General features: G+C 37.2%; 1 long non-coding RNA gene across 1 annotated transcript; it reads left to right on the forward strand.

Moving 5' to 3' along the window:
- The first annotated feature begins 14242 nt into the window (after positions 1 to 14242).
- LOC135319674 (uncharacterized) lies at positions 14243 to 15969 on the forward strand. The gene is made up of 2 exons (XR_010378472.1): positions 14243 to 14523; positions 15755 to 15969. It is a non-coding gene; the product is annotated as an uncharacterized LOC135319674 (long non-coding RNA).
- Positions 15970 to 16655: the final 686 nt, after the last annotated feature.

Genomic DNA, 16655 nt, shown 5'->3' on the forward strand with positions numbered 1-16655 from the left:
ATCACCCTCCAACTAACTGAGATTAAAAATGGAGGTAGAAGTCAAAAGAACTAAAGTGACAAGCAAATGAGGTCTTAATTTTCTGTTAATCTTTTTACACCAGGATTATGAGGAAATATGTACAACATAATTGTGGTTCAAAACTGAATTATTAGCAACTCTTTAAATTATAAAAGTGGAGTGGTCTTCTACAAGTATTTATAACACTCAGTAGACTGTTGGGCTTTCTTTGTAGGCTCCAACAAAAACAAAATGGAACCACATGTGTTCTCATCATCCTTCAGTCATTCTACCCTAGCCTCACCACAGGGGACTTCTGTTTTCCCCAGCAGAAGAGTCTATTTTCATTAAAGTAGACTATTCTTTCTTTCATCTTAAAAAAAATCAACAACCTTCCAGCATACATACCAAACTCACTTAAAGAACTGTAGCTAAAATTAACCAACAGTAATTTGCTTCTATCTCAGACTTCTGTACTGACAGAAGCACCATCTTTTTCCCCTCCCAAGGTTACCCTTTCTCCTTTTTCCTTCGCATATTTCCCAGGAGGTCTGCACGGAAGCATGAACTTTCACAGTAGACAGGTGAATAACAAAGCAGACACCTGAGCAACGCATATGCTGTTTGAAGAGTATTTCCCACCCCATCTCCTTCACGCTCGCAGCCTTATGCCCGGCACAGGCGACAACTTTAGTCACGTAGAATCCATTTCATATTCTGTTGCACAAACATACACATCTTTGTACAAAAAGAAACCAGGCCAAACTGAGACCATTATCAAAGAAATAAGTATTAACACACTGGTAGAGTCCTCTCTGCGCTGAGTCTCACACACTCCTCCTCAGGAGATGTCTTACTTCCTTTAGCTGCTATCACAAAATACCACAGACTAGGTGGCTCAGAAAGAGCAGAAATGGATTTCCCACAGTCCAGAGGCTGGAAGTGTGAGATGAGGTGCCAGCGGGGCTGGGTGAGGGCCCTCATCCACCTTGCAGACTTCTAGTTGTATCCTCATAAGGCAGAAAGGGATCGGGAGTTCTGTGGGGCTCTAAGGGCCCAAACCCCATCAGGGCTGTGTCCTCACGACCTGATCACTCCCAAAGGACCCACCTCCTAATGCCATCATATTCAGGGTTTCACCCTGTGAATTTGGGGTAACACAAACATTCAGCCTATAGCACGTGTTGGGCAGAGCCTGGAGTCCCAGCTCCCTTCTACAAGCAAGGAAATTGAGGCTCTGGTTGCAGTGGGACTTCCTTGAGGTTTCTCTTCCACAAAGTGGCTAAATCAGAATTCAAACCCAAGTTTAGAATCTTTTTCTGTACACCATACTCCGGAATAATGCACTGTTGGGAAACTCAAAAAAAATTTTTTTTCATAGAAAAGATAAAGAACAGGAATATTTATAAGAAAAAAGATGAAGAACAGATAGATACACTTGAGAAAAGAGATAACAGAGGCATTTATATTTACATTGAACAATTGTGTAAGAAAAGTAGCTACTAACTGCTAACATTTCTAGAACATTCTACAGAACACAATGAAAAGCTACATAATTTTACATATTATGCACTGATAACAGTAAAGCAGCCAATACCAAAGTGAAGATTCCCACACAACTTTGCTTGACAATCACATTTTCACCTCCTCTTAATGTTCTAAATGTGCTACTGCAGGCTGTTTATTCTCTATTCAAATAAGCTACTGCAACAAATTCTTATTTATCCAAAGTAGATTTAGGACAGTCAGTACTACAAGATTTGAATATGTAGGTTAAGAGAGACTACTAAACAAAGTAGCATCTTATTTATTTCAGACTCTGCCCAACTTTAAAGCTCGAGAGCAGGATTTGGCAACCTTTTTCTGTAAGAGTTCAGACAGTAAATACATTAGGCTTTGTGGGCCATATGGTTGCCATGGCAACAGCTCAACTCTGCCCTTGTGGTGTGAAGGCAGCAGTAGACAACATATAAACAAACAAGTGGGGCTGCGTTCCAATGAAACTTCATGTGCAAAAACAGGTTTGGCCCACAGGCCACAGTTTGCTAATCCCTGCTCTAAAACATAGCCCTCACCCAGAAGGAAAAAACGCACTCATGTTCTTATTTACTCTCGGGAGAACTGGCTTCCTGAGTGAATGCCTTTTCCCTCATTTTACACACAATTTTTTTAAACTGGGCTATTTTCTTGCTTCCAACCTATAGCAAAATTGAACCAGGTATTTCAAACCAAGGGTGCTAGCATAGGCCAGTATTAGGAAGGCCAAAAGTCTTCAGAACACAACCAGAGGACTGAAACAGCAGAGCAGTCTAGACCAGCTAGTTTAGGGGCAAAACACTCTCCCTAATATCATCTTAATCATTTCAATATCACCTAACTCAATATCAATTACCTATAGCAAAGTTCCATTCTTGATGGTCATAATGATACTCTGAATCACCAAAGGAAAGATCCCATTTAATCTCTTTTTTTTTTTTCATTAAAGTTTAGTCAGTTTACAATGTTGTGTCAATTTCTGGTGTACAGCATAATAGTTCAGTCATACATACACATACATTACATTCCTTTTCAGGTTCTTTTCCATTGTAGGTTACTATAAGACATTGAATATAGTTCCCTGTGCTATATAGTAGAAACTTGTTGTTTATCTATTTCATATAAAGTAGTTAGTATCTACAAATCTCAGACTCCCAATTTATCCTTTCTCACCCCTTCCTGCCTCCACCTCACCGCCGGTAACCATAAGTTTGTTTTCTATGGCTGTAATCCCTTTAAGACAAAAGAAACAAAGACACATAGGATCCCTTTAGAAACATCCAGGAAAACTGGCTACTAGAAGTTTTGAAACTCACTGAAGAAACTTTAGTTATCTAGAATATGCACTTTATGAAATAATCAATTCCCCAAATAATAATAATAGGAAAACAAACATTTATAAAGCACTTACTATGAGTCACCCACCATTCCAAGTGATTTATGTATGTTAATTTATTTAATGTACACAACAACCCAACCAGGTGGTACTATTATAATCCCCTTTTTCAGATAAAGAATTGAGGTACAGGGAGACTTGCCCAGAGTAACACAGTAAGTGGCAGGGCTGCAATCTGAACCCAGACAGTCTGGCTCCAGACACCACTTTTTTCAACTACTACACTATGCCAAGGCATTACCTTATAACCATATGTGTGTTGCCTTATTTCAAAGACCATGAACATGATAGAATATATGTAAAATGTCTACCAAATATAATATACTCTTCAGAATCTAAAGACTGAGAAATGTCACTGTTTTTCAATGCCTTGGGGTAAAGACTAAGTGTTTGTTATTTTTGTTCAGTTCCAACAAAATTAAAAGATTGTTTGAATGTTAGATTGAAGATATTTTATTCTTTTTCAGTGTTGCTCTTAAAACTGTTTTTGGAATGTGCCAGGAAAATAAACAAGCAAATGGAGTTGTGGGAAAATTCTTTTTAAGCACGCCTAGTTCAATCAGATAAATAGGAGGATGGGAAATGAATAAGTCCTTCTATTTCATAGGTCAGGACATGAAGATTAAAACAGATATTTATTTGTTGTCTTTATTTCTTAATTAGCTTAATTATAAATTTGGCTAATATTGGAGGAAAGTAATTTGGTTGTTAAAAATAACTGAGGATACTGTTGACTTAACAACCAACAAAAATATTTGACCCCGATATATACAGAGTAAAGGACTAAAATTGGTTTATGATGTTTATTAAAAGAAAATTAAAAGTTTGTGGAGAGATTTACTTAAATAGCAATGATCTTTAAAAATATTTTTGGACTCCCTTACACTATACACAAAAATAAACTCAAAATGGATCAAAGACTTAAACATTAGATAAGATACAATAAACCTTCTAAAAGAAAATATAGGCAAAACATTAGCCCATATACATCTCAAAAATGTTCTCCTAGGGTAGACTACCCAAGCAATAGAAATGAAAGCAAGAATTAAAAAATGGGACCTAATTAAACTTACAAGCTTCTGCACAGCAAAGAAAACAAAACAACAAGCTACAGAATGGGAGAAAATTTTTGCAAACGATGAAACCGACAAAGGCTTGATCTCCAGAATATATAAGCAGCTCATACGACATAATAATAATAAAAAAAACCAAATCCAAAAATGGGCAAAAGACCTAAACAAGCAATTCTGCAAGGAAGACATACAAATGATCAATAGGCACATGAAAAAATGCTCAATATCACTAATTATTAGAGAAATGCAAGTCAAAACTATAATGAGGTATCACCTCACACCAGTCAGAATGCCATCATTCAAAAGTCCACAAAGACAAATGCTGGAGAGGCTGTGGAGAAAGGGGAACCCTCCTACATTGCTAGTGGGAATGCAGTTTGGAGCAGTCACTGTGGAAAACAGTATGGAAATTCCACAAAAGACTAGGAGTACACTTACCATATGACCCAGGAATCCCGCTCCTGGGCTTATATCCAGAAGGAACCCTACTTCAGGACGACACCTGCACCCCAGTGTTCATAGCAGCACTATTTACAATAGCCAACACATGAAAACAGCCTAAATGTCAATCAACAGATGACTGGATAAAGAAGATGTGGTATATTTATACAGTGGAATACTATTCAGCCATAAAACGACAACATAACGCCATTTACAGCAACATGGATGTCCCTAGAGAATGTCATTCTAAGTGAAGTAAGCCAGAAAGAGAAATAAAAATACCATATGAGATCACTCATACGTGGAATCTAAAAAAAAAAAAAAAAAAAAAAAAAGAACATAAATACAAAACAGAAATAGACTCATAGACATAGAATACAAACTTGTGGTTGCCAAGGGGGCGGGGGGTGGGAAGGGACAGACTGGGAGTTCAAAATTTGTAGATACTGACAGGCATATGCAGAATAGATAAACAAGATTATACTGTATAGCACAGGGAAATATACACAAGATCTTGTGGTAGTTCACAGCGAAAAAAAAAATGTGACAATGAATATATGTATGTTCATGTATAAATGAAAAATTGTGCTCTACACTGGAATTTGACACAACATTGTAAAATAACTATAACTCAATAAAAAATGTTAAAAAAATATAAAAATACATTTTTGGTTACTGAGTAGGCATCTGTGTTCTTTTTCATTTGTGATATAAATATTTTTGCTAATCTCCAAAAGTTTAGAGTGGAGAAAAATCAAGCCTCTAGAAAATGGAGAGGTTACAAACCAAGTTTACATTAATGCCATCATTTGCTTAATTCCATGAAAGAAACAGTTCTCCGAAAGCTATGCACTCTCTTCACAGCAGTTTTCCCAGCAAAATTTAGATAATACTCAAGGAACAGGAATGAATGGATAAGTTCTGATCAGTCATTTTCTCTTTGTTGACTGTTTTTCATTTTCTTCCTGTCCTTTTCTAAAACTACAAAGTAAGAGATTCAAACACCTGACACGGAAGAGAATGGGCTACATGGAAAGAGATAATTATCCCATTAGAACTTTCTTCACTATTGGACATAAGTATTAAATCAACATTAATCTCTATAATCATAATTTTCAGTTATACTTTAATAATCTTGGGAAAATGTTAACATATGGGATTAAGAATTGAAAAGTAAAATCATATTCCTAATTTCTTCTAGATGGTAAAGATTATATTTTTTTAAATTTAACAAATACTTGGTTAGAATCAAGGCCTGAATTCTATGTAGAAACATTAGAGAAAGGAAAGGAAAGGGGTGGAAAGGAAAAGAGAGGAGAGGAGAGGGGATGGGGAGGGGAGGGGAGGGAAGGGGAAGAAGGAAAATGGAATTTAAAAAAAAAAAGAAGAGAACAAAACAAAAAAAGGCATGGCATAAATTGGTGGTTGACCACAAAACCAACTTTCCATTTTTCCCAGGGATGAATAGGACTCATGCCCCAGCCACCTTTCTTTTAGGTGGGGCCACATGACCAAACTCTGGCCAAAAGAACGTGGGCAATCCTTTATATGTTTTCCCCTTTGCCAAGGCACAGGGACCTGGAAACTGGGGAATGAGGTGATAAGAGAAGTGTCACAAGAACACCACTTGAATGAGGGAAATTTGCCAATCAAGAATATCCATTTTGTACCATAACAAAGGTGTAAATAAATAAATAAACAAGAACATCCATTTTGGTAAATTGGTACAAGCATTATGGAAAACAGTATGGACATTCCTCAAAAAATTAAAAATAGAACCAACATACGATCCAGCAATCCCACTTCTGGCTATAAATCTGAAGGGAATGAAATCACTATCTCAAAGAGGTATATGCACCACATGTTCATAGGCAGCATTATTCGCAATAGTCAAGATATGAAACAACCTAAGTGCCCATCCATGAATGAGTAGATTTTAAAAAGTGACACACACACACCCATATACACACAGTAGAATCTATCCAGCAATTAAAAAAAAAAAAAAAACAAGGAAATCCTGCTGTTGAATAATACGGATGAACCTTGAGGACATCATGCTAAGTGAAATAAGTCAGACAAAGAAAGACAAATACTATGCAATCTCATTTGTATTTGGACCATAAAAAAGCTGAATTCATAGAATAGAGAGTAGAATGGAGGTTACCAGGAGGTGAGAAGTGGGGAGATAGGGGAAATGTTAGTCAAGAAGTACAAATTTCCATTTATAATATGAAAAAGTTTAGGGGTCAAATGAACAGCATAAAAATTACAGTTAATAATACTGTATTATATACTTGAAAGTTGCCAAGAGTGTAAACATTAAACACTCTCACCAAAAAAAGAAAAATGGTAACTAGGTGGCATGATGCAGATGTTACCTGACACTATGGTGGCAGTCATTTTGCAATGCAGTAGTCCTCCCTTATCTCTGGGGGTATGTTCCAAGCCCCTTAGCAGATGCCTGAAACCATAGTACCAAATATGTACCAAACCCTATACATGTTTTTCCCTATACATATTTACCTATGATAAAGTTTATCTGAATTGCCAGCATCATTACTGTTGCAATTTGGGGCCATTATTAAGTAAAATAACGGTTAATTGAACACAAGCACTATGGTACAATTATGGTTGATCTGATAATCAAGATGGCTACTAAATGACTAACAGGTAGAACATGCTGGGCAGAGAGGTGATTCACATCCAGGGTGGGATGGAGTGAAATGGTGTGAGATTTCATCATGTTACTCAGAATGACATCCAATTTAAAGCTTCTGAATTGTTTATTTCTGGAATTTTTCATTTAATACTTTTGGACTTCCGTTGACCTCAGGTAACTGAAACTGCAGAAAGTGAAACCTTAGACAAGGGAGAGGCTGGGGCTACTGTATGTAAATGTATGAAGTCAACTCACTGTATGTCTTAAACTTACACAATGTTATATATCAATTATATCTCAATAAACCTGGAGAGAAAAAGGAGTTACAAACATTCTTTCATTAAAATTTTAAATTACTGGAGAGTCTTATCCAATCATCAAAAATACAAGAAAGACAGAGTAATGGTTCCAGATGGCAGTCTTCAAATTGTACTATAATCATCTCAGTAGATGCAGAAAAAGCTTCTGATAAAATTTAATATCCATTTATTACAAAAACTCTCCAGAAAGTGGGTATAGAGGGAACATACCTCAACATAACAATGGCCATAAATGGCAAGCTCACATCTAACATCATACTCAACAGTGAAAGCTGAAAGCACTTCCTCTAGGATCAGGAACAAGACAAGGCTGCCCATTCTTGCCACTTTTATTCAACATAGGACAGGAAGTCCTCACCACAACAGAAAGAAAAATAAAAGGAATCCAAGTTGGAAAGGAAGAAGTAAAGCATGTCACTGTGTCATAATACTGTACATAGAAAATACTAAAGGCACCATCAAAAAATTGCTAGAGCTCATCAGTGAATTTGGCCAAGTTGCAGGATATGAAATTAATATACAGAAATCTGTATGCACACTAACAATGAAAAATAAGAAGTAGAAATTCCACTTACAATCCCATCAAAGAATAAAATACCTAGGCTAAACCTACCTAAGGAGGTAAGAGACCTGTACTTGGAAAACTATAAGACACTGATGAAAGAACTTGAAGATGAGATAAACAGACAGAAAGATATACCATGTTCATAGATTGGAAGAATTAATATTGTTAAAATGGCCATACTCCCCAAGGTAATGTACAGATTCAATGGAATCCCTATCAAAATACCAATGGCATTCTTCACAAAATTAGAACAAATAACCTTAAAATTTGTGCAAAAACATGAAATAACCCAAGTAGGGAAATAATCTGGAGAAAGTAGAACAGAAACTATCACACTCGCTAGCCTCAGACTATACTACAAAACTACAGTAATCAAAACAATTGTGTTGCACAAAAACAGACAGACAGATCAATGGAACAGAAGAGAGAACCCAGAAATAAACCCACACACCTATGGTCACTTAATCTACAACAAAGGGGTCAAGAATATACAACAGAGAAAAGACAGTCTCTTTAATAAGAGGTGCTGTAAAACTGGACAGCTACATGTAAAAGAACGAAATTATAACATTCTCTAGTGCCATATGCAAAAATAAACTCAAAATAGAATAAACATATAAACTTAAGACTGGAAACCATAAAATTCCTAGAAGAAAACATAGGCAGAACACTCTGTGACATAAATCATAGCAGTATTTTTTTGGATATGTGTCTTAAAGTAAAGGAAACAAAAGCAAAAAAAAAAAAAAAAAGGGGACCCAATGAAACTTGAAAGCTTTTGTAAAGCAAAGGAAACCATTGACAAAATAAAAAGACAATCTACTGAACGGGAGAAAATATTTCCAAATGTATGACAGATTAAGGGGTTAATAACCAAAATGTATAAACAGCTCATACAACTCAACATCAAAAAAACAAACAACCCAACTGAAAAAATGGGCAGAAGAACTGAACAGACATTTTTCCAAAGAAGATATACAGATGGCCAACAGGCACATGAAAAGATGTTCAACATCATTAATCATCAGAGAAATGTAAATCAAAACCACAATGAAATGTCTCACACCTGCCGGAATGGCTATCATCAAAAAGTCCACAAATAACAAATGTTAGCAAGGATGTGGAGAAAAGAGAAAGGGTACCCTCATACACTGTTGGTGGAAATGTAAATTATGGAAAAGCGTAATGGAGGTCCCTTAAAAAACAAAAAATAGAACTACCATATGATCCATCAATTCCACTCCTGGGTATATAGCCAAAATAAAGCCAGAAACTTTAATTTGAAAAGATACATGCACCCCAATGTTCATAGCAGCACTATCTACAATATCCAAGCCATCAAAGCAACCTAAGTGTCCATCAACATATGAATGGATAAAGAAGATGTGGTGTGTATATGTATATACACATATATGTACATATACACACATAATGGAATACTACTCAGCCGTTAAAAAGAATGAAATTTTGCCATCTGCAACAATATAGATAGACTTGGAGATTATGCTAAGTGAAATAAGTCAGTGAAAGACAAATACAGTATGATAACACTTTTGTGTGGAAACTGAAAAATAAAAAATCAATGACCATAATAAAAAAGAAATAGACTCACAGAGAACAATTGGTTACTAGTGAGGAGAGGGAAGGGGAACGAGGTAAGATAAGGGTAGGGAATTAAGAGATAACAAACTACTAAGTATAAAATAAGTAAACTATAAAATATACAGCACAAGGAATATAGCCAATATTTCATAATAACTATAAATAGAGTATAACCTTTAAAAATTGTGAATCACTTGCCATACACCTGAGACTTATATAATAATGTACATCAGCTATACCTCTATTAAAAAATAAATTTAAAAAATTTTTTTTAATTTTTAAAAACTATACCACAAGTGAAATTCCTTTATTTCTAGAGAGTTCCCTCATGAATTGCTGGGTGAAGTGTATGGGATAAAGGTAGGATAAGATTTATTCCATTTTTATTTGTTCAATTTACTGTGCTTTCTCTATGGTTTCACTTTAAAAAAAAACATCCTATAGGCTATGGAACTGCTTCAGGCTAACCAACAGCACTATGAGGAAAGAACCAAACTCAACACCTGTGCACTCAAGCAGCTGAAATGCAGAGCACACCTGTGGTCAATGTTCCAAAAATTGTGATGATCTTCCAAAGTAGAACCAGTTAAAAATTTGGGACTCAAAACTGCTGACCAGACTTTCTAAGTCATTCAGAAAGTCATTTAGATCTTTCATTTTATTTCTGGCATGAAAAAACCTAGGAATAAGCATCACCTTAACCTACAGGATTATTCCATTCGTTTAAGTTTAATAAAAAGAATCAAGACAGGAATAAAAAATCCAAGAACTTTTATCAGTCTAAATTTTCTAACTCACTCTTCTCTGTGAAGAAACTATGTCCTCTAAAACTTCGTCGTTAACAGTTCCAAACGCAGGCTGAAGGAACGCCTGTCTGACTGCTGGCTTAGTGCTACGTCTAAGTGGAAGGAAAGTCACCGCACCAGCTTAACCAACAAGAAAATCCACCCTGTTTATGGGAAGCAGACCCCGCTTAGAAAGCTCATCAAACTAATCAGTAAGAAATGTACGTGATATTTTCCATTTTTAAAATTGATAATTTATACATTTTATTAATACACTGGTAATAGTTGTTACAAGTAACATTTACACGGCACTTAGAAGTTTACTGAATATATTTTCACAAACAATAGTACTTTAATGTCACGGCAACCCTATTGGTATTTTTAATACTCAAATAACAGCCTGATAAGGACTGAGGCTCTGAAAACCTTTGTAACTTTTCAAGATCAAACCATGAAGACTTTCTTTGCTTTAAAAAGTATTTATCCAATTCTGGCAATATGGTTTTAGACGTAAAAGAAGCCAATGAATGCCATGAACTTCTGTAATAATAATAATAATGTATAGTTGGACAGTATATATCACAAGGTACAAAGAATTAAAATGTTCTTTCATAAGCACTTTCTCATCATGCTGCTGATACTCACCAATACAATAAAACACCAGGACATATATCATTATTTTCATTTTACAGACATAGAGACTGAGGCTTAGAAAAATTTAATGACCTGAGCAAGATCTCACTGACCCCAAGATTAATTCACCAAGCCATTCAGCTTCTTGAAATGGGAAATTGAAGGGACACAATTTTGGCTAGTGACTAATAATAATGGGACATTGTATCACCTGCATACACTATATAATTAAAATGGAAAATTGATTTTTTTAATTAAATGAATGTTTCTCCTCTTCCAGTGGTTAGTGTCGAGCTCCACAAACAGAGGCAACCATACAAATCTGAAGTATTTAATTCTCTGTGGTGTGTTGGTGGGGAGGGTTTCACTTATTCTGCTCTGCTTTCTTTAAAACGTGCTCCAGGTAGGACAGCAACTCTTTTGAAAACACTAACTAGGAATAATTAAATTCTTTGGCAAGAGTAAGCAGTAAGATTAGTCCTCCATATAACACTGGGGGAAAAAATGTCTTAGAGAAAAGTAAGTCTTTCCAAAAGCAAAATTCACCAAATGAAACACTGGAAAATGTAATTCAAACAAGAAATAATTTTTTTTTTTCAATTTGGATTTATGTCACTGCTTTAGTAGGCAGTGCTAACAGTTTCCAAAAGCCAATTTGTATTCGTGAATGCTTTGCAAGCTCATGTAATACATCCCTCTTTGGATATATCTTTTGTCAAATCCATCTGTCTGTGGCAGACATGCATAGCTTAACAGAAACTTATCTGCAAAAGGACTTCCACAGTCAGACAAAAATGGTTATAGAAAATAAAGAGGAGTGGAAGGAAGAAACATCAGCTGTTTGGGAAGTTTCCTTTTCTCACAACGTCTTGTTCACGTATACCTGTCTGCTGAGCACCTGGCACCCACCCCCACTCTTTCTTTTTGTAATAGTCTGCCTTTTCATGAAAAAGAGATGTGACCCCAGCATTTCAGGGAGAACTGAAGAGATGGAGGTCCTGGAGGATGCACCATGCAAGATGTCAGTACTCACACTATCCGCCCAACAAAACTTCCCCGCGCCGTGGTTCTAAACACCTTCTGAATTGGATGAGCAGCTGATTTTAACATCTGAGCCATTTTTATCAGAGTCATCTCAATTAGAGCTCAAGTAAATTGATACTATGAAGAGTCAAGGCAGGAAACAGAGGGAGAGAATGTAATTGTCACAGTAAGAAAGCTGCTCTGACCTTACCACAAGAAAAAAAGTCCAGCTTTGAGGTCAGAAACTAGTTCAGATAAAGCAGTTTCCACCCTCACCACATCTCTCTAGATGGGCTCTGAACCACCTTGAGGGGTGAGATTATGTTCCCTCGAGATGCACCACTTTCTTCCACTAATACAGGCAGTTAGGAACACAGAACAAGCGAGTGTCTACAGCTACAGAAACTCAATAAATGAGCTCACTATATATCTCAATAAAGAAACCCATATTGTTTCTTCAGAAAGTAAATGTGTTTCTGAAAGACTATATCAGAGTTACGCTGTTTACAACTATCTACTTTACATACATTTGGCTGATACAGCAAAGGATTCTGTGTTGACTATTTTTCTTTCCTTTTATGAACCTCATCCACTGGTGTAACACAAAAGAGGTCATATTTTGGAAGGCAAAAATATTTTAGCAACAAAACTTTGCATTTCCAGTGTGACCTAAACAGAAAATTTTGCAAAAACACAGCTACTATTTCTTTCCTACTGACTGCATCATGTCAGTCACTTGAATAGGTGCAATTAAAAATAACCTGCTCTTGGGTATAAAAACAATATTTTTATAGGAATTGGCAAGTAATTACTATAGCTATTAAAAGTGTATATGTGCCACAGAAACCCATGATTTTAAAAACTGCTGAAACAATTTATGTTGGAGGCTTACATGTAGCACAAATATATACATTTGCATCTCTAAGTCTAAAGAGGAAAAATTAGACAAAAAGCAAACTGGAAAACAACTCAAAATTATAAGAAGCTACCTAGCTTTGTGCTGTATTGAGAAAAAGTATAGAAATTAGTTGGGAGACAGAAAAATTATTTCCAAACATTAACCTCATAGGCAAAGCCCGATTTTTTTATATCGGCGAGGAGGAATCAATAATGTTCTCAAAGTAAAAAGTGCACTGCTTACATTCCCCAATCTATACTCAGTATGAACTCCGCCCTGCAGTGTTTGCTGTAGAAGATATTAAAACACTGGTGTTTTCTGGTTTCTCATTTCAATCTTCAACCAGGTTAGCCACAGAAGTCACTCCCAGCCATGACACAGACCCAACAACGGCTTCCCTCAGATAATTTGATCTGCTCCAAACACACATTCCAATCCACATACTTTCCTGTGCTGTTGTCTGTGTTTGTGTTTAATGTGCTTCTTATAGGGCTTAAAAAAAAAAAAAAACCCACAGGCTAGGGATTTCTCATTCAGCTCTCCACCACATAAACAGAACCCCGAGGGTGCGTTTTTATACATGTAAAACTGTTCTAGCTACCCACAGAATAGGTCCTGGTTCGGCTGCAGATGCCTGTAAAGCAAAGCACGGCTGTCACTTCAGACTTCTCCCCTTCCTGTGCTCGAGCTGCTGTCTACCTGTGTACCTGCTTGTCATGTGCAGTTCCCTCCCAACTGGGGACGGTGAGGGTGGGAAATCTTCAAACCTGCCTGACTCAAGCGTGCTCAGCCATCGCTTTGACCTCAGCAGCCTCTTCTAACCTCCTCATGTTGGACCTTTCTCACTTTAGTGCCCCCATAAAACAAACAGGGCAAGCAAAGGCACGGACCAGCCTCCTCCAAAATGCACTCTGCCTGTGATTCGTGGCAAAAAGCTGGAATATCCCTGGCAGGTCTTAGACACTTTAAGATTAATTGCATTGAACTTGATACACAGAAAACAGCACCTTGAAAATGAATCATCTGCTCATTCAGTATTTTCTAATTACAATTACTCCCTCTTGGGGCATGGAGTTAATTTACGGAGTTAAAAAAAAAAAAAAGTCAGGATTACTCACACAGTCTTGAAGATGCAATGTCAGCTATTTAGGACAGAAACATCCAAGGCCGTGTCAGGGCTCAGTTACGACTACATGTGTGTTAAAGCAGGAACGGGCAGGCCTCTGGCCACAGCAACTATAGGGCTCGTGCTTCCCGTACGCTGGGCTGTAATTTATGAAACTGAGACCCGGATCCAGCCAATCACTTAGCTCCTCATAACAAGTCTAACTGGCTCTGGAAAGCAGAAAGGGCTGCAGTAGAGCAACAAGGATGAGATATTCCACACAACAACCTGCTTGTCTGGAATCACTTTCCCTTGCAAGGCCAGAGAAAAATCCCAGCTTCGTTGTCTGAGAGAAGCAGGACAGAGGAGCTGCAGAAATGCGACTTCACCTGGAGTCTTTTATGGTCTGCAGTCCCAGCCATGTTGGCATTACAGGACCGAGTTGCCCCTGGGACCCGAAGGGCAACTATCGCTGCAGAAACCCCAGGTAATTTTCATCTTGCTTTTTATTTTTGATAGGAATATGCTGAGTCAAAATGACATGCATTAAGTCACTCGGGCAGCTAGATATGCTTGGATTTTATTTTTTACCTTTTTGTACTCTCATCCTTTTGTAGGATCATTTATCATGAAGTGTGAGTAGAGGGAGCCTTCATGTACCTGAAATAAACTTGAGACCAAAATGATCATTGGTGGAGGAAGAAAGACCATTTTCCAGAGCCATTTTAGGGCTACTTTCAAATAGGCAGCCTTACCCACCTCCGCTCCCCCTTCCCCCAGAAACAAGAATAAAGGCAGCTCAGGCAGGGAAGAGAGAAAAGGAGTTTCATGGGTACAGTTAAATGCTTTTCATGCCTTAAAGGGAATAACTATGCTCAGACAGTAAATTGGGAAGATAGTAATTGTTTTGCCCCCCTGGCCCTTGGCACTTGGGCCACATAAGAATGTACTAGAATGTACCGCAGTGGGATTGGTGGGCGAGAGAATGACATAAGAAGAGCTGGCAGAGCCCCGCCGTGGCCCAGGTTTTTGTTTTCTTTGCAATGTTTTCCCGATTTCCCATCACACTTGGAAGTGTTAGTTATGCCAACTAGTTGTTATACCATACTTCCAAATCTGTAGTTATTAATGGATCTGTGGAAAACATTTCTGAGTCAAAAGTGGTGACTGAAATAGAAAATTTAAAAGAAAAAAGAAATTGACGTACATGTAACCTCAACACCACACCCTTAGATACTTGACATACTTTACCTAATGACAAATCCTTCCAAATCCCCAGCAAATGATGTGTTTCTTCAACAAATTTTGTAGCAAGTGTAACATTAGCAATTAAAAAAAATTGTAAAAAACTTTTAAATAACTAAGCCAATCACTAGGCTTTCAAAGTGACAGCAGAACCTTCACAATATTTAACTCCTGTCAGTTTTATGTGCTCCCGAAGGAAGAAGCTGGGAGGGGAAACTTGCTTTGTTTGGTAATGAAATATAAGCAACAGTAACCAGAGAGACATTTGTGCACTTTTTGTTTGCTGTAGACAGTTGACTGAATTCAACTTGAGATTTGACACCAGAACAGTACACAGGGAACAGAAAAGGTAACCCACTGGCAATGCCCCCAAAATTTGTTCTTTGAAGTGTCCACTTTATGACTAGCCAGGGAGGAATATTCCACTCTGTTTAAATATTTTTTATTTAATTAAACCTTTGTTGATTTGACAGTGCTGCTGCCTACAGTGACCGTTTGAGAACCAAAACTTTGGAAGAAACCAGGTCGTTAAAACTGTTATTCTCTCTTCTCAACGATAACGCGGCTTATCTAGTCTGAAACAGAAAGTACACCCTTAAGGTAACATTGTCACTGAATCCCCAACACCCAGAACTCCCTGTTTCTCATTCCTTGAATAAAATTACATTAAAATCCCTTTGAACTCCCATGTTCACATCTCCTTTGTCAAAAGACAAGACCAAGAATCCTCCAAACAAAGGCATCTAAGTCATTTCACATGTATAGTTGTCCAGAAATTTCCCATAGGAAAGCTTCATTTTCAACAACTATGAAGACAGCCATCTCACCACCCAAGACAGTGGCCAACAACCATCCAGCAAGTCTTTAAATTAGAAGCTTTCATTCTTTGAGTCAACACAAAGCTAAGTTTCAGACTGCTCCCTAGCTCCCTGACCCTTACAAACAAACACTAAAGGTTTTGTTTAACTCAGCTTTGCGCTGTTCATCTGTCAGTAGGTAACGCTCACCCTAAAACACATTCATGATGAGAGCTTTCTAAACGACCAGCATGGCCTTCCCCTTCCGTAATCATAATAATCGTGATAACCTGAGACATGTTACTGCTACTTGGCAATTTAGAGAGGGGGTTGGGGTTAAATATTTAGTACCTGGAGCTGTCACATAGGGAAAAGTTCACACTGGAATGAAGGAAGTGATGTCTCAGTGCAATCCAATTTAAGCCGATTATAACTGTTTACATTTGATTTCAATGCCCTCTGAAAAACAATTCAATGAAGGAGGGAATTTAAAAATACATACGAATATTGTAATCTTCTGCCTAAAGTTGTTAGTGCAGGGTGTTAAAGTTGGCCTGTAGCAGGCGTCACTGTCAAT

This window comes from Camelus dromedarius, chromosome 3 (assembly GCF_036321535.1).
Source record: "Camelus dromedarius isolate mCamDro1 chromosome 3, mCamDro1.pat, whole genome shotgun sequence".
Classification (NCBI taxonomy): Eukaryota; Metazoa; Chordata; class Mammalia; order Artiodactyla; family Camelidae; genus Camelus; species Camelus dromedarius.